General features: G+C 40.6%; 1 long non-coding RNA gene across 1 annotated transcript in view; it reads right to left on the reverse strand.

The window, feature by feature from the left end:
* Positions 1-3,349: 3,349 nt before the first annotated feature.
* LOC137165680 (uncharacterized) overlaps positions 3,350-19,871 on the reverse strand; it is a 96,496-nt gene continuing 79,974 nt past the window's right edge. The window contains exon 5 of the long non-coding RNA XR_010923455.1: positions 3,350-3,630. This is a non-coding gene — a long non-coding RNA (uncharacterized lncRNA). The remainder of the gene's footprint in view (positions 3,631-19,871) is intronic.

Here is a 19,871-nt window from a genome sequence, read left to right on the forward strand (position 1 = left end):
ATGTATCAAGTTATAAGATTTTGTTATTACAATATGTTATAAATTTGCTAGTAACAGCAAAGGAGACACCTCTGCCTAGGAGGGGCTCAGCAGACATCGGCCAACAAAGGAGTTGTAAAAGAAGGATTTACAATACAATGACAGTTACATAAGACTATACAATAGAGCTTGCTTAGGTCTGACTCACTTGCATGAGAGGGATTGGTGTATCAGGGCCCATCTGGACATGCCTGGACTAGTGTCTGCTGGCCATATGGTCAAAAAAGATATGCAAGAAGGAACAGAGTCTGTATGCCTTGTTCTTTCTCCTCCCCCATCCATGCTGAAAGCAACAGGAATGCTGGAACACTAAGAGACTGGACCCAGGCTTGGAAGAAGCCTGTATACCAAGAACTGGAACATCCAGTTGGGTGAGAAAACTGCCTAATCTAGATGCTGCCTAATGTTGGAGGTTTAAGACTTAGATTGCTTGTTTATCTTTATTTTATACCTTTACTTTATACCTATCTCTAATCACTTATGGCCTATCACTTATATTCACTTAAAGTCCACCTTTCTGCAGTTAATAAACCTGTTTTATATTCTTAACTAACAATGTGTTTCAGTGAAGTGTTGTGACCCCCACCCCGCCACACACACACTCAGTTAACAAAAGCTGGCATGTCTTCTCCACACTGAGGGAGGGGCAAATGGGGTGATAAACTTACTGGTCAGACGTATGACCAGGGGAGGACAGGACAACTTTAGTGTGCAGGGCAGGGAACTGGGGACAGACTGGCTGGGGCCTTACTCAGAGAGATTCACAAGTGACTCTGAAAGTATTCCTGCAATCTAGCTGGGCATAGGGCTCCACCTATTGTAGGTCTGAGTAATAACAGGGCCTGGAGGGGTTTGCTGCTTGACACTAGCAAAGTAGTTGTGGGAGACAAACCAGTCTATGGAGTTAGGGGGCACCTGGGGGACCCGTCACAAACTGATTTGACAGGTGAACAGGTAATGGATTATATAGTATATATTACAGTCTTTAGGCATGTCAGTTTTTTGCAACGTGAATGCTAACTATAGATCTTTGCATGCATGGAGTAAGATATGTGAATTTTTCTGCATATTTGAATACTTGGAAAAAGCAAGATTTCCTATATCTTCCAGAGAAATATTACTTTCTAAATGAAATTAGCAAACTTCCACCCTGTAATAAAGTGCTAATGTTCCCACATGTGAGCCAGCTGAAAATCTGATCAGGATAGTGGAAAAGTGGACAGACACCTGTACCACTCTATATATTCCCTGAAGAAGGTGCCAGCAAAGAAAACCACCATCCATGTTGCACTTGAACCAGAGTAGGTCCATGTTGCTTGTGCAATGTAGCTAAGCAAGGAGATGACTTCCGAAATCCCTTAGATAATATCAGAGGAGTAGTTGTATCTCCTGGTTTCTCATTTTTACTCATATCACAGTATCTTAAACTGAAAGTCAGAATGCACCAGATCTTAACACACACACATTGCAGATAACTTGTGTAATCTACTAGTTTCTAAACCACTGGTGCTTTCTCATGGGTTTTGTTCCAGTTGTTTGCATGGAATAGTTCCTCTGCCTTATCTGTTACCCTGGGGATAAATTTGGTCTTTAGTCTATCAAACACTTGAGACAATGCAAAGAAGAAACTGTGGAAAGTGTGTACATCAGTCCACCAGAAGCTATTAAATGCTTTCTGGTAGTGTTGTCTTGAGTATTAAACAGCTATTTCAGTGAGATGTAATCAGACTTATCTAAAGGTTTAGGGATTGGTAGCTGGGGAGTGATTAAATCTGGATTTTTCATTTATTTTATTTAAGGCATTTGAATACCATGGTACCACATGTTTGACTTTCTAAACCTTCTTACAATGAACAGGAAGAGAAAAGTCTTACTCTAGCATGTAAAGGGAAACTTTTGAAATAGCTGGGAACCATGCAATGCTTATCCAGTAAATCACTGCAAAAGTATTAGGACCCAAAACTGCTATTATTCAATGGCTTGTCTACATGAACATTTAGTATAGGATAGATTCACACCCCAGCTTTCCACAAACTAAACATTCACGTGCATTCATGGTCTTTGAGGACTCTGCTGAGGTGCACTAAATGTCCCATGCTGCACTTTGATCTTTGAAGTGGGAGTAGATCAAAGAGCAATACAACTGTTAGTGCACATCGACAGGGTCCATGTGGACAGTTAGTGTGCAGAAGGCTGGTCAGGGGTAGCTTTAGATTCCAGTTTGCCATGAAATAAATAACCCCCACCCAATGGGAGTTTTGCCATTAACATCAAAGGGAGCAAGTCTGCCTCTTAACATTTTGCTTGGTGTTATCCATTCAAATGAGGGTGCTGCTAGTGTGTAGTCTATCATATCTCACTAGCTGCAGGCAAATCAGTTGGACTTATTGGGGCCAGATCCAAATCTGTTTCATTAGTGTAAATCTGAAACAACTCCACTGAAGTCACCAATGGAAATGAGATATCTGGCCTACAAAAGACAGGCTGGAGTTTTAAGGTAATGCCTGCTTTGATGTCCTTTGTGTGCTTTATTAGCATACTTGGGTTCCTAGACCCCAACACCCATGGATAGGGAGGGTTGAAAGAATACAGACGACTGCATTGCAAACCAACCAGAGTAAGGGACACACTATAATTGTGTTCCAAAAGTAGGGCAAGGATCAGATCGACACAATTCAGACCTGGTCCCCCTTTGCTTCTTCTCTTAGACCTTCTCCTAGTACAGCTCAGTTGTGCTGGATGGCAGCTTTAAGGAGCCCTTTTTTCTACCCACTCCTGCCCCTGCCTTCCCACACCTTTCCCAGCTGAGAAAAAGAAGGAGCAACACATCAGCTCTTGCTGCTCTTCTCCCCACAAAGCAAAGTCTGGAAAGGTGGGTGTGATGTTCCCTTCTGCAATCTGGACTGGTATATCGCTGTGTCACCCCAATCCCCCCACTCCTGGGACCCGTCTTGCACTTGCCCTGCTGTGTGAACCCCCACTCCTGGGTCAGCCCATGCACAGCACCTTGCAAGCAAGCTGTTCCTGACATAGTGAATGAGCGCTTCTGGCCAGCTACTCATGGGATTATGCAATTGTGTGACACGCCCCTCAGCCACCATCCCCAGTCCCAGATGCAACTTTACAGAGTTGGGTGCCGCCCACTGGACTCTGTAAGCTCATTGGTTAGTCAATTTATCAAAGAATTGATATGTACCAGCTGTGTCACTCTAAATGCAGTCTCTACACACACCCAAACCAGATGCACTGCTTTAGATTAAATAAACAAATACGTTTATTCAGTACAGAAAGATTTTAAGTGATTATAAACCAGAATAATATACATCAGATTTGATAAAGAAGAAATAAAAAGGCAAATCGCATTCTAAACTAAACACTTCAGTAGCCTTACAGTCTTTGATGTTATCTTACCACAGGCTGGCTGACTCCTTCATCCAAGCTCCCCTCCTGTGGGCAGTCCATCTTGATGTTATCTTATAGATGGATTGCAAGAGCAAGCTCCAGACACCAAAATGCCTCTTCTTTTAACAGATTTACCTCGCCACCCTCTGGGGTCAGGTGAACGGCGATGTCTGGCGTGGCTTTCTCCACCTGAATCAAATGAGCATCACCTTATCAGATGCTTAGGCCTGTATGCATGCCTCAGCGAGGCATGAATTCTCACTCTGCAGTCAGTGTTTGCCTGGATCTGCTCCAAACAATGTGAGACACATATTTGGGAATATTACATAGCAGAGCTTCATAACCATGCGTGTGACATTACTATCTAACAACAATGTTCAGTATGTCATGGGCATTCCAAAAACACCTTACATAACACACTTTGCATTAAACAATACACAGTTACACTATAAGGTTGAACATAAATGATACACAATCACACCAGAAAGGTGTGCATGGGATGCATTGTGTCACAGTGGGTATCCCATACCAGAGAGCAAGGGGGGCTACTTGGACCCCTTAATTGCCCTGCACAGGTGTGCAGTCTGGTTCATAATTGATCCCAGAGTTTTTTTACCATAATTTTGGCATGCAAAGATCAGGTAATTGAGGTGTTTTCCTATTGACTTTAATGGGTTTGGATCAAGTCCTTAGAGAACTAAAACTCTCCGGCATGCAATGTTTCACCCTTGTCTCCTCATATAAAAAAAAAAAAAAATGCCTGCCCAATGGAGAGGCATAACTCTTCTGCATCTCAGCCCTTACTGTTAAAGCAGAATACATTGGAATGGACACACTCGCTTAGTCGATGAATACCGGGGATCAGAACCTGTCAAGATTAATTCCCTTTGGGCAGAGAGATGGAGAGACAGACTTGGTTAGAGAATGGCATAATTTTTCATTAGTTTCTTATAACGAGATTGGATTGACTGGCATGTCATGCAGTTTGAAGTCTTTCTCGATCTATTAGATGGAAGCACATAATTCAGTCTCTGATCTTTGTTCTTCATATTAAATTCATGTTTCAAGTATGTGCTAGAACTACCTTATCAAAATGGGAAACCACTAATTTCTGCTTAACAGAATGCCATTTTCCTCCAAGTTCTTTCAAGGGTCCATTATTCCATTAACATTTTAATATTTTGTTAGAACTTATTAGGAAAGGAGGTATTTCTACTCTTGGAGTATAATCCTCTATAGCTAAATTCATTTGTGGTGTGACTGCTGCCAATGGATTGATTTGACACTATTTTAAAAACTATGCTATTACTGCTTCAATTACTAATCTTTTTTCTATATATCTAAATTTTTTTTTTTTTTTTTTTTTTTTGCAATAAGTAATTTTTTTATGGCAAAAAGATATCTAATTAAGCCAAAAAAAAAAACTAATTTAAAAGCTATTCTGTAAACTTAAGCAAAGTAGAAAACTATAGTTATCTGAAATGATAGTTGTATCATTGAATAAAGTTAACTGTACAAAGATCATATTTATATTATGGAGTAAAAATGCAGTTGTATTCGATCTTGTCCACACCTAATTAGCAACCCGGCCATGTTGCTTAGAGCCGTGAAGAACTTCACAACCTGAGCATTATAGTTAGGTTGATTTAACTCCCAGAGTAGACATGGCTAGGCTGATGGAAGGATTCCTTTGTCAACCTAGCTACCAGCTCTGAGAGGTGAATTACCTACACTGACAGAAAAACCCCTTCTGTCTATGCAGGAAGTGTTTACACTACAGCAATACAGTAGTGTAGCTCCAGTGCCACAGCTATGCCAGTGTAGCAGCTGTAGTGTAGACATGCTCTAAGATTCGATTTATTTCACAACACAGGGTAGGCTAAAGAGGCCTGAAAGAGAGGGTTGGTTCCAAATACCATCCTGGTTTGAAGAAGTACCAGTCTGGATTCAGAACTTTGCAACTCATTCCTCATCACTTTATGTACCATACCTCTCTTTGGTATTGCCTTTTTTCCTACTCCCACTTTAACTCTGTAAATGAAGCATTTAATTTCCAAATTAAAAGCAAGCACATAAACACTTCCCTGTTAAAAGATGGAAACTAAGACGTACAGGGAGTTGTGCTGATGGTTGCCAAGGATGGACAACATGTGACAGATGTGGCAATTTCCTGCAGTATCTGTGATACATAAATTTAATACAGTAAGATGTATCATTGTGAGACAGGGATTGTATGTAATTCCATGAGGAGGGGTAATCACAGCCCTCCAGAAACTAAGAACAGTAGGGTCTGATTCGGCACATGTATTCAGGTTGTGACACTCCGGAGAGAAGTTCCACCACCAGGAGACGTTCACATATATAAGTTTAAACTGGATTCTCCAAAGACCAGAGAAGTGGAAGGCTTTTGGATATACAGCCTGAATGTAAACTGACTTGGGGCCTTATTTCTGATCCAGCAAATGAACAGCACCTTCTGTCAAATGGAGGCCCAGTCCTTTCTGGGAAGGGTTGGAAGGACTTTGGCCTACTGAAGCCTAAAACTTTGACAGTTTAAAGCTCTAAAAATTAGATGTGCTGTGTTGACTGGCAGAATGTGCAGTTGGTGCCTTACTTGCTTTTTGAAGCTATGCAGAGTAGAACAGCTGTCTATAACTCTCACTTGCAGAGACTCTAAGTCTTATAACTCTAAGACTCTTGCTGTCCTAGGCAAACAAACAAGGATTATGCCCCGACAGCCTTAGTGTCACCCATATTTTAGAAAATCAATAAACATTTTGCTCTCCTTACATTTTGCTAAACCTAGTCACTACCTAATCTGCCTGTAGGTAAATAATGCAGGTAAACATTTTACTCTCCTTTACACTTTGCTGAAGCTAGTCACTATCTAATCTGCCTGCAGGTTGGAGTGAGCCCTGTTCATTTGCAAAGGAAAGGAAAAGAAAGACCCTGCTGATCTTGTGGTAGATTGCTCTACAAGTCACTGGAAAGGATTAAACATCATAACGAGGGGATGCCCTTTCAACTTGCCCATGTTCACATAGCAAGGGCTTGATTCCCTACCCACTGAGACTGATAGAAATGTTGCTATTGACGTCAATGTCTGCAGTAATATGCCTTAAAATCAGTAGCAGAGTCAGAAATTATGGGGAAAGGATGGGGATTATAACCAGATGCCATTATATTTAGCCCCCAATTCATTGTCCCCTATTTAGAACTGCATTAGGGGAACAATTAGGCTCTAACAACAGATACTTTTAAACTTTAAAAACTTTCAACAATTTAAATATATAGGATGGCATCAAATAGCACTCAAATATTCACCGCATGTGACACTACACATCTGTGACTGGAGCAGTGGTGCACGCAAACCCTTGCTCCTTGTCCACACTGAGCTAACACCAGTCTTGCTCCATGGTTGCTCATCCCATTTCAGTTTCATCAGTGTTAGCAACATTGGGAGCTCCAGTGTAGATGGCTGTCGGGCTCCAGCAGCCATCTTCAGTGCCCTATTAATTAATTAAACCTGTTTTGAGATGGTTAAAGTGATTATGATGCTGAAGTCAGTTGCTGGAGCTGGACCTCCAGCTACAATAAGACTCCCAGTTTTGCTAACATCAAGGATACAGTGGTGGGATAGATAAGCAGTCATGAGATCCAATATAGTAGATGTTGTTGAAATATAGTGTATTGGTATGGCAGGAGTCACTAGGTGGCAACATGACATATCTTACAAGTTATTTTTCTTAGCATGTGAGCACTGTTCAATTTCTGAAGAAACATTCTGATTGTGTTTTGTGGTGTAGTTCTTTGAGGGGAGCTGTGGTAAGCACCAAGGGAGTCTTTCCTCTGCTTTAATCTTTCTAACTGGTCACTTCTTTGGGCAGAGTTGCTCCCTAGGACCTGGGCATTGCTATTGGGATGAGATTCTTTAATATTTGCCTGCATGGCATTTGTAACCACTTCTGTTCCAGGACTGGTGTATAGGTGCAAACAAAACAAGTTTCACCAAGAATATAGCCAGAGTCAATATTACTGATGTCTCCTACACTGAGAAAGTAGACCTGCAAGGCCTTGACATCTGCTACCATTAAACAGAGAAGATGATGTTTGGCAAGAATAGACTGTCCTAGTTTCAGATGAACTTCTTTCCTATGTAATAGGCCTAGCCAACACCCCCACCCAAGTCTTTCTGATGTCTTTAAGAAAACAAAAGCAGACCTCTCCAAGGGCTCTTATGCAAATTGTTTCATTTGCATTTCTACATGGATCCTGTCAGCACTGCAGTAAACAAGGCACAGAAAAAATGAATGCTGATATGCTTGGATGGAGTCAACTTTATATATTTAATTTAAATAAATGAGGAGGAAGGAACATTTTATGTGTCAAAGGGTGGGAGAGGAATGGAAAACCAATATGTTTATAAGCAGATGAGAATGAGAATGAGAATGCATATTGATAGAATACAAAATGAACTGATGTGGAAGAAGTAGCATCTACCAGCTCTTTATCTCCACAAACCAAAAATAAAACATTTTGACATGATGCTGAATTACTCAAGGACAGAGGGATATTTAAATGACCAGAGTTGCTTGCTAGGGGGCATGAGTTAATCTGAGAAATGACTGAGTCCACTGTTCTGGCTCACTTATGCTAGTGTACCTGTCTAAGGCTGCCACCTCCTCCCACCCTTGTACCCTGCATTTGCTTAGGCAACTGCCACATATTGTCTAAATTCTAGGTTGTATGCTTTCTGGGGCAGGGACTTTTTATAGGGTTTTTTGTTCAGTGCTTATTACAATGGGTCTATAAACCTATCTTAGTGTTCTTAGGCACTACCATAAATAGAGATAATAATGTATTAACTTACAGTAGCCCCTAGAGGCCCCAGCTACTAGTGGGTCCCTATTATGCTAAGCATGGTATAAACACATCGTAAGACAATACCTTCCCTGAGAAGTATTACAATGTAAGAGTTTGTCTACATGAGACAGAGGAAAGATAATCTGAATTAATTTTTAAAATGAATTAGTTAAATGTCATTAAACTGCCCCTGTGTGGATGCTCTAATTCAGAAATCAAGTGACCTTAATTCATGAATTAAACCAAACCAAATTAAGGCCTCTTTAAGTCTGAATAAATGTCCACACAGGAGGAGTTTAATGAGGTTTAACTAATTCGGTTTAAATTCATGGCTTTAGTTAATTAGGACTAGCTTTCCTGAGTGTCCTTATATAGACAAGGTTTAAATGAGAGATAGTATATTACTGAAACCATTGAGTAATGCAGGGAGCTCACTGTTTGCTGAGAGCCCTCCTTTGCTGAGTGAGACCAATAAAAGGTCACAGCATGGTACAGCAGTATGAACGAGATCACTTGTAGAAGATGCTATTTGAGAAGGAGCTATCCAGAATAAGTCAGGTCTGAGTGCCTACACCTGCATCAGAGCCAAGCACCCAGCTTTCCAAAGGACTATCATCCTACTTTGCTGAAAAGATCATGCACATTCAAGAAGCCCTCTCAGAACAGCATCCGTCTCCTCTATCTTCATTCCTAGAGTTCAATACATTCACTCATCAAGAAGTTCTGTACACCCTGAAGGCATTCTTACCCAAGAACTTCTGAAGCCAACCCACGCTCTCCCTGTCCTGTGAAAGAGTCTTGAGCACCTGATGCCACTCCTAACCAAAACAGGCCTCATTCAGGAAGGAATTTTCACCTCTTCCTTCAAACACAATAGTCCCACCAGCACCAAAGAAATCCACCCTGGATACCTCGGTCCTAGTTCGTTAATACCTAGTGTCAACCCTGAGCAAACTCAGACATGCTAGGAACCAAAGGCCAACTGCAAGTTAATCTAACTGAAGTTAACATTCTAGACAGAGCAGGCCAGATTCAGGCCAGGACATGGAACTGAAACTGCTTGAGTGGCACTAATGGATTATCTCCTGTCAAGAATAGAGGACAGACATCTATTCTCATCATCCTGGACCTCTCTGCAGCATTTGACACTGACCATGAGCTTCTGCTCTCTCACCTGAAAGGTGGCAGGAGTCCAGGTAACACACTAAAATGGTGTGAGTCTTTCCTGGATGGATGTATCCAAAGAATAGTGACAGGGAACTGCACCTCCACCATTAGACCCCTCATTTGTGGGGTTGCACAAGGATCCATTCTCTCTGGTCCTTTTCAACATCTACATGTAACTGCTCTGTGAACTGGTCAGATGACATGGACTCAGTGCCAGCAATATACAGTTGAGAGACAGCTCTGCCTGTCCTTAACTGCATACGATCACACCACTACTGAACAGGGGCATTTTAGCAAACAGCCAGGTGTCCAAGCCACTGCCAATTATTGGGATGGAGTACCAATTATCCTGCTTGCTGCTTGTAGCCATTTTCAGGCCTTTGCAGGAACTTAGCATAACTAGGAAACCGGGCGAGGGGATAGAGAGTGAACATGTGAAGTGAGCCTGGCTCTATGCATCCTCTCTCTCTCTCTCTGAATATGCTGGGCAGATGTCTGTGAAAAACAGGAAGTCTCGATATATTTTAGAATTGTCGGTATGGGGAAATTTAGCTATCAGACTGACAGCTGCAGACTGCTTGCTTAACAATATATTTTTTTAGTGACATGTCTCTGGAACTCCTGCTTTTGCCCAGTGATTGATTTGTTTGGTCAACTATGTAACATTCTTTTGATTGGCATGTCTCTCTAACTTTTGGGATATAAGAGGAAGATAGCAAGTCTGAGTCAGGTGGATCGCTTCGTGGACACATTTGGAAGGATCTCCAGGCACAGACGGAAGGACTGGCCATCCAGAAATCTGTGACTGATTCACCTGAAGAGTGCCTCAGACTTGTGGGGTAACTAACAAGTTTTAGGGTATTCTAATACCTATTGTATTTGTATGTGCTTAAGATGAATAAGTGAAGACTGTCGGTAAAAGTGATTCAAAGCTTTAAGATTAAGAGCACTTGGTTTTGACTTGTCTATGCCAGTCATATAGCAGGCAGAGGTACTATGTTTCCTTTGGTTTATTTCCTGATACCAACTTGCAGAGACTAAAAGTTACTGGGCTGAGGAATCCTGGATGATATTACCACCAAGATGACCTACTGCTTGGGTAAGATCAATTCATGAATGAAAACAGCTAGCTGAATCTGAGCAAAATAGAGGTGATGATGGTGGACAGAGGAAAGTGCTTAAGAGTTTTCAGGCACAGCTTGAAGGGTCGCATCCGCATGTGGTCAATTCAGTCCATGCTCAAGGAGTACTCTTGGACTACTCACTGACTCTGAGCTCTCACCTTGCAATGGCCTTGAGTAATGCTTCCTATATCTCAGGTTGGCTGAGACTTCCCATCCTGGAAGGATACGACCTTTCCTCAGTTATTCATGCCTTTGTCATCTCTCATCTGGACTACAGCAATGAGCTATACTTGGGCATGAAACCTTCAGCACTTAGGAAATTCCAACTAGAACAAAAAACTGCTGCACCTCTCCTCAGCAACAAAGGCCACTATGAGCACAGCACTCTTGTCCTCGCTCTATGCTAGATTCCCACAGAATTTCAAATCAAATTTAAGGGCTCAGTCTTTATCTTCAAAGCACTCCACAGCCCAGATCCATGATACCTAAAAGATATTTAAAGATCCATGACAAAGAATGTGCCTGACAAACTTCACTCCTCTGGCACAATGGAACACTAAACAATAACAGTAAAGCTCATCTGTGCGGGACACAGAGACTTCTCCCAGGTCTGGGCTGAGACCATGGAATTAACTCCTCCAGGAACTGAGGACCATCATAAACCTCACCAGGTGCTGCTCCACATGCAAGGCACATTTCTTTGACCTTGCCTTCTCTAAAATACACACACAGCAACAAAAAAAGCCCCACACTCAACACCATGAAAAAAGACACCCCAAAACAAGACACCCCATGCTTCTCCCTCTGGGGAGAGGAGGAGAGAATACACACACATGACGTGCAGTTACATTGCTATTGGAAGGTGCTCAGATACTATGGTGCTGAGCATGATATAAAGCCCCATATAAAATAGAGAAGGCAATCAAATGTGTTACTAATGTATTTTGACTGGAATGAGACAGGCAATCTTACTCTGCTGTAGAAGAGGGTATTGTATGGTATGCTCAGTTCCAGCAAGGCCACATTCCCAGTTGCTATAGTGCCAGCACACTTTATTTTTAATAGTACCCCTAAGGTGTCTGAAGGTGTTTTCATGTATCATACTAATCCTCTTCTACGGCCAAAAGTCTGACTTTTCCAACGCTCACCTATCTTTGTGAAATCCTGGAAGTCCATTTTATCTCTCTGGTCCTATGTAGATACATTTAAAAGAATAGGATCCCTCAGAGAGAGCAGACATGAAACCTATTAACACTTTGAGATTCTTCATCACTCTTCCCTCTTTCCCATTACATAATATGAACCCCTTGAAGGGAAACCTTGTTTCTGATATAGCCTTGTTTAAGGGGAATCCACATGCCATGTGATGTCCCTGAAGGAGGGTAAAGAATATTTTAATCCAATTGTCACCACATACAGTGGAATTAGGATCAGACGTAATTCTCATTCCTAAAAAGGTGACACACCAAAGCAATGGAACATTTTAATTCTGAAATGAACATGGCCATTCCACTAGCCATGAGGGTAATAAAGATACACAGGTCTGAGTCTCCTCTCACTTACAGTAGTGAACTATTGACTTCAGTGTAGTTTCTTCTAATTTACACTGTGTAAGCAAGAAGAATTATGCCCCTGTAACTTGTTTAATCTTTTAAAAAAATAAAATAGATATCTTCTGAGCTCCCTGCTCACAATTTTTATTATTTCTGTGTGAGCTAACAGCATAGATCAGTATTAGGCCTCTATCTTGTGGGTAGCGTACTCTGATTCTACCAGACACCTGGGACTTCAACTCATCAAGAAACAATTAAAATGAATGCATTGATTTTAAAGTAAACCACTTCAGTTTTCTCCTCACAGTTTTTCTCCTGACACTGAGAAGCCCTGTAGACAGTCATCCAACAGCCAAAGCCTGCATGATAAAGCCATTTTGAACATACACAGTACAAGAGGGGGTTCCTTTAGCAACTCAAACCACATTTTAGAACAACTCTTCTCCACTCTGGCTCATTTCAGCATAAAATTTGGTACCATCTATTGAAAGGGAAACTAGATGATAATAGCCAGTAAAATCCATCTGGCACAGGGTGGAGAATGGAGAAAGAAATTCAAAACTAATTGCTCATACGATTTGGCATGCTCTGAAATACTTAGGCACAAAGATGAGGATTACCTATAGGAGCTAGAGTTGCATAGAAAGAAAGATTACAACTTCCTTAGTCTTCAACAGGGAGGTGGCAGTACCTGTGCAAGTGTGGTAGGGCAGCAGTTCTTACACAATGATGCACAAAATAATTCCAACTGAGAACCATGCAGGGGTGGTCCCTGTGGCATCTCTCTTACAAAGAGGCCCCTAGAATCTATGAGCTAGAGAACCAATTTCCTTGAGGGATGATCTGGCTAGAGTAATCAGGAGGGTGTTTAAACTAATAACAGAAGGGGAGGGTAAAAAGAGGGTAGAACCAAAGCACAGGAAGAGCAGAAATTCATTAATTGCCTATACACCAATTCTAGGATCCTGGGTAACAGTTTAGAAGAATTGGAATTGCTCATTTATGAGCAAAAGTTCAATTTAGTTGGTGTTACTGAAGTCTGGTGATATAATTTGCATAACTGGCATGTTAAAAACCTATGGTTATAACCTATTTAGAAGGATCATGTGGGCAAAAGGGAAGGGGTTGGCACTAGCACTCTGTCAAAAATGGTATTACTTGTTTCTGAGTCACTCTTAGCTAGGAAGAAAGTGATCTGGAATGGCTTATGAATCAATGTCATAACAGAAAAAGTACAAGATTGGGTATTAATTGGTATCTGCTACAGAACACCAAATCACAGTAGGGAATAGGATGGATCAGCTACTTATATGCTGGTCTATAATGTGCAGGGGGAAAAAAGCTGTGTGATCCTCGGGGACTTCAATCTGAGTCTGCTCAAGTTGACAAATGCTGGAGGTCTCATATTGCCAGTACTGTAACATCCATGGAATTTCTAATTATTATAGATGACTATTTCCTAATGCAAAAAGTGTTGCAAGCAATATGGGGGAATTCTATATTAGAACTCATCTTGATGGATAAAGAGAAATTGATCACAGAACTAGAAATTAATAGCAGTTTTGGTACAAGTGATGACTTATTCACATTTATATTGTGCAAACAGAATGAAGTCCAGATCAGTGATAGATATGGATATATATTTGGTGTTAGCCAGTTTCACAAAAGCTGAAATAAATTATGAGCCAAATCAGCTAGGAGGAAGAATTTAATCAGAGAAATGAGACTAATAATAGGGAATTATTTAAGAACACTTTTACTTGATGCCCCAAAAGCCACAATCTGACAAATCAAGGAAGAAAGCTATATTGGTTAGAGAATTGACCTGGTTTAAAAGGGAAGTGACAGCAGCTATTAAAAAAAAAACTATATAACAAGTGGAAGACAGGTGAAGTTGATAGTAATCATAGAACTGTAGGACTAAAAGGGACCGCAAGAGGTCCTCTAGTCCAATCCCCTGCACTTATGGTATGACTAAATATTATCTAAACCATCCCTGACAAGTGTTTGTCTAACCTGCTATTAAAAATCTCCAATGATGGAGATTCCAAAACCTCCCTAGGCAATTTATTCCAATGCTTAACTACTATAACAGTTAGGAAGTTTTTCCTAATGTCCAACCTAAACCTCCCTTCCTGCAATTTGAGCCCAATTGCTTCTTGTCCTGTTCTGAGGTTAAGGAGAACAATTTTTCTCCTTCCTCCTTGTAACAATCGTTTATGTACTTGAAAATTGTCATCATGTCCCCTCTCAGTCTTCTCTTTTCCAAACTAAACAAACCCACTTTTTTCTATCTTCCCTCATAGGTCTTGTTTTCTAGACCTTTAATCATTTTTGCTGTTTTTCTCTGGACTTTCTCCAATTTGTCAGTTGAGGCCTAATCAGCACAGAGTAGAGCAGAAGAATTATGTCTCGTGTCTTGCTTACAACACTCCTATTAATACATCCCAGAATTATGTTTGCTTTTTTTGCAACAGTGTTAAACTGTTGACTCATATTTAGCTTGTGATCCACTATAATCTTGTACTTTTTCAGCAGTACTATTTCCTAGGGAGTCATTTCCCATTTTGTATGCATGCAGCTGATTGTTCCTTCCTCAGTGGAGTACTTTGCATTTGTCCTTGTTGAATTTCATTCTGTTTGTTTGAGACCATTTCTTCAATTTGTCCAGATCATTTTGAATGTTAATCCTATCCTCCAAAGCACTTGCAACCCCTCCCAGGTTGGTATCATCCGTAAACTTTATAAGTGTACTCTCTTATGCCATTATCTAAATCATTTATGAAGATATTGAACAGAATTGGACCCAGAACTTATCCCTGTGGGAAATATGCCCTTTCAGCTTGATTGTGAACCACTGATAACTACTACTCTCTAGGAATGATTTTCCAACCAATTATGCATCCAACTTATAGAAGCTCCATCTAAGTTGTATTTCCCTAATTTGTTTATGAGAAGACCATGCCAGACTGTATCAAAAGCCATACTAAAGTCAAGATATACTACATCTACCACTTCCCTGCTAGCCCCAAGGCTTGTTACCCTGTCAAAGAAAGCTATCAGGTTGGTTTGACACAATTTTTTCTTGACAAATCCATGTTGACTTATCACCTTATTTTCTTCTAGATGTTTGCAAATTGATTGCTTAAATATGTGCTCCATTACCTTTCTGGATACTCCAGTTAAGCTGACTGGTATGTAATTCCCCAGGTTGTCCTTATTTCCCTTTTTATAGATTGGCACTACATTTGCCCTTTTTCAGTCCTCTAGAATCAATCCTGTCTTCCATGACTTTTTAAAGATAATTGCTCATAGCTCAGATATCTCCTCAGTCAGCTCCTTGAGTATTCTAGGATCTATTTCATCAGGCCCTGGTGATTTGAAGACATCTAACTTGTCTAAGTAATTTCTAAGTTGTTCTTTCCCTATTTTATCCTTAGATCATTTAGCACTTCTGTCATTTCCACATTTTCTCTTATTGTCCTCCCCACACCCCACTCATTAAATAATGGACATACTCTGTCCTTGGTCTTCTTCTTGATACTAATATATTTGTAATGAATGTAAATCAGAAGCTAGCAATTATAGAAAATTGATAAGGGAAGTAAAGGAACACACATCTTTGGCCAGAAGAGTTAGAGTTTTTAAAATATATTAGGAATAGAAAGAATCCTGAAAACAGTATTGCTCCCATTATTAGATGGAAATAGTAGGAGTATCAGTAGTAATGCAGAAAAGGCAGAAGTGTTTGATAAATATTTCTGTTCTGTATTTAAGAAAAAAGAAAAATGATTGATCTCTTCATGTGATGGTACATATTCTCATTCCACTAATATCTCTGGAGGATGTTAAACAGCACTTTTAAATCAGCAGGTCCAGGTCTTGCATCCAAGAGTTTTAAGAGTTGGATGAGGCTCACTGAACCACTGATGTTGATTTTCAGTGGTTCTTGGAATAGTGAGGACTGGAAGAAGACTGGAAAAAAGCTAAGTTTGTGCCAGTATTTAAGAAGCGTAAATAGGATATCCTGAGTAATTATAGGCTTTGCAGCCTGACATAAATCTGAGATATGGTAAGGGAGCAGCTGATATGGCACTCAGTTAAGAATTAAAGGAGAGCAATATAATTAATGCCCATTAACATGGGTTTAATGGAAAATAGATCCCGTCACACTTACTTTATTTTTTAGTTGATAAAGGTAATAGTGTTGATATAATATACTTAGACAACTGTAAGGCATTCAACTTGGTACTGCATGACATTGATTAAAAAGCATTATATGAAAGTTAAAATGGCACTGTCATTAGGTATTTAATGCAGGAACTATTGGCGAACATTGGCAACCTCACAGCAGCTAGGAGAATAAAAGAGCTGAGAAGCAGTGGGGTTGGATGACTGCCAGAGGAGCAAGCAGGCCAGAGGAAGAAGGTCCTGCCAGCCACTTGGTGAGAAGCCACCCCAGAGAAGGGATGACCAGAGCCACAGACTGCAGAAGACCACAGAACCAAGGGCACCTACCGGGCACAGCAAGAGAATTGTTGAGGGTTGATTCTGCCTGCCTGGATAAAGGACCTAAGGTGGGACCCAGTGAAGTGGGTTGGCCTGGGTTCCCCTACCTACCCTCTAACAGAGACTTAAGAACCTTCAGGCCTCTTGAGGGCAAGGCCCAGCTAACCCCTACCAAACATAAGGGGAAGCCCATATACATAGTGAGACAGAAGTTAACTTCCTTGCCTCCAGAATAGGACTATTCAGATTGAGACAAGGACAGACTGGCCACTCTGCCAGTCAGAACAGACTTTGTGCAACTGACTAAAGGGAGACACCAGCCCACAGGCATGCATGAAATGGATTAAAAACTGTCTGATGCATTTTTGAGATCTAATTGTTAATGGGGAGCCATCATCAACCAGGTGTGTTTCTAGTGGGGGCCCTCAAGGTAGTGTTCCTGGCCCTATTATATTTAGCATTTTTATCAATGAGCCAGAAGAAGACATAAAACTATCATTGGTAAAGTTTGCAGATGACACAAAACATGAGAGAATGGTAAATAATAAAAAGGACAGGTCTCTATTACAGAGCAATCTGGATCTCTTGGTAAAGTGCAAGCAAACAATATAGGCCATACTTACACGATGGGGAACTCAATCTTGGGAAGCAGTAACCCTGAAAAAGATTAGGGGGATAATCAGCTGAACATGAGATCCTAGTGTGATGCTGTGCAGTGATGCAGCTAAGCTGGAATGTTCCAGAACAGCATTTCAGCTCCACTACACCACTGTTTGCACTGCCCTTGATAGCGTGGGATGGGGTTAGAGGGTGAGGCTGGCAGGGAGACACTGCAGTTTAGGACTATACCACTGTCGCTGTGGCCAAAAGATCTAATGCAATCTTGGGATGCATAAACAGAGAACTCTTGAGTAGGAGTAGAAAGGTTATTTTACCTCTATTTGATCCTGGTGCCACTGCTGCTGGAATACAGTGCCCAGTTCTGAGGCCAACTGTTCAAGAAGGATGTTGATGAATTGGAGTGGATCAGAGAAGAGCCACAGCAACAATTAAAGGATTAGAAAAAATGCCTTACAGTGATACTCAAGGAGCTCAATCTATTCAGCTTAATAAAGAAAAGGTTAATGGGTTACTTGATAAGTTTATAAGTATATGGGGAACAAATATTTGATAATGGGCTCTTCAATCTAGCAAGAGAAAGAGAGAACATGATCCAATAGCTGGAAGTTGAAGCTAGACAAATTCAGACTAGGGGTAAGTTTTTTAAGAGTGAGGGTAACTGACTACCGGAACAATTTATCAAGGATGATGATAGAATCTCCATCACTGACAATTTTTAAAATCAAGGTAGAAAACATTCAAAGAGAGGTGCTATATGAATTATTTTGAGGAAATTCCATAGCCTAGGTTAAAAAAAGGGGGTCAGACTAGATGATCATGCTGGTCTCTTTTGGCTTTGGAATCTGTAGGCTTCCAGTGCTCATGTCTGCAATGACAGAGTCAAAATTGAAAACTGTTGCAACCAGATGTTTTGCCTGATCTTGCCACTGGCCTCCTAGTACTCAAATCAGCATCTGAGCACAGTACAATGTCCATCTCTTTTTGATTATATGTAAACCTATCCGACAGAACTTGGTAAAGAGATCGAGCTGGGTGAAGTGATCGAAAACCCATTGATCATAATGAAAAGACCCCTAGTGAACTTTCAATCAGGCCCTGAATTACTAAATTGCCTTATCCCAGCCTGATATGAACCAGATCACATATTTAATTTGACTAGGGAAAAGGTTTGGTCAGCTAGCTGTGAGATGAGTTTTCTTTTAATGCAGCTACAGGCATAATATTGTTTTTGACCCATCTTCTCATACAGGTTTTTACAGTAACAGAAAATGACACTTGTCATTGGGTTAGATGAGGGCAAAGCACAGCTTAATATAAATGCCATATACATAAAAATAAATAAGATTAATGTAAATAAGATCAGTGCAGCAACCTTCCCCTTGAAATTCCCTGCATCATAGTGAATTTGTTATGTCAATGACAGCTGCTGGAGCTGTCATTCGGGGGAGGAGGGGAGGGAGAACCTAAGGAAGGCTTAACTTTTTTTTGAAAAAGAAACTGCAGTTCAATATATGATTGATATTTTTCATCCATTTCAGTAACTGCACAGCCCTTGTTTTTCAATAAACATAATTTTGGTTTATATTTTTAAGTAAGTTGCTGTGACAAGTTAAACAAACATTTAACTATTATCATCACTAATTATTGTAGCACCCAACAGCCCAAAGTCAGGTGAGGTCCCTGAATGCACTGCGTCCTGTAGAGTAGAAACTCAGGGCTTGATTCTCAACCCTCTTTCACAATGACTAACTCTATTTTCTTCAAAGGGAGTGGTCATAGAGCACAGTTTTACTCTATGTGAGTAGGGATGGTAAAAAAAAAATCAGGGCCACAGGTTAATATATTACAGACCGAGGCAGAGAATAAGTAGCATCATTAGACTCTTCCACCACCGAAACAAATGTGTAACTCCTTTAAAATGTTCTCAAAATGCCATTATTTCCCTATAATTTAACTTTGCCTGGTAACTAGAAGTTGACAGGAGCATACTGGAGAAAAGAAAACAAATATCCTCTATCAGAATTATTGTACTGGATTGGTCTAAAAATAGAAGATATTTTTCTTCCAAAGCAGAAATAAACATCACTGAAAGTCATGGGTGCTATACAATAACAGCTGTGTAAGTAAGAGACCATCCAAACATATGCCACAGATGGGGCTCTGAGATTTTAATTAATCTGCTATAAAGGCGGTGCCTTAGCCTGGAAGATTAGAGAATAAAAAGGAAAACTTGTTACACAGATTTGAATCTCTTTATTCAGCCTAATATGATATATACAGCTTCTTCCATTCTTTTTGTCTTCACATCTTGATTTATCCAGCTGGAGGGAAAGGTAACCCAGGGGCTAGTGGTCTTTGCTATGCTGCTTCTGATCAGCAGGGTCCTGCAAAAATTGCAGTTAAAAAACCTAAAAATAGTGGTGAGTATGTTGTGTCCCTCTCCGTGTGATCCACCCAGTGGGTGGGAGTCTGTTACAGCTCATCACTTAAGAATTAGGCTCTTTAGCTCAAGCTGCAAAGACTTGTGCTTCCTGTCTCTAGAAGTTGCTGGTTTAGTTCCTGATTTTGGCTAAAATGCCAGCCAACTTACAGG

This window comes from Emydura macquarii, unplaced genomic scaffold, assembly GCF_026122565.2.
Source record: "Emydura macquarii macquarii isolate MOO-44397 ecotype Brisbane River unplaced genomic scaffold, CSIRO-AGI_Emac_v2 contig_318, whole genome shotgun sequence".
In the NCBI taxonomy this organism is placed as follows: domain Eukaryota; kingdom Metazoa; phylum Chordata; order Testudines; family Chelidae; genus Emydura; species Emydura macquarii.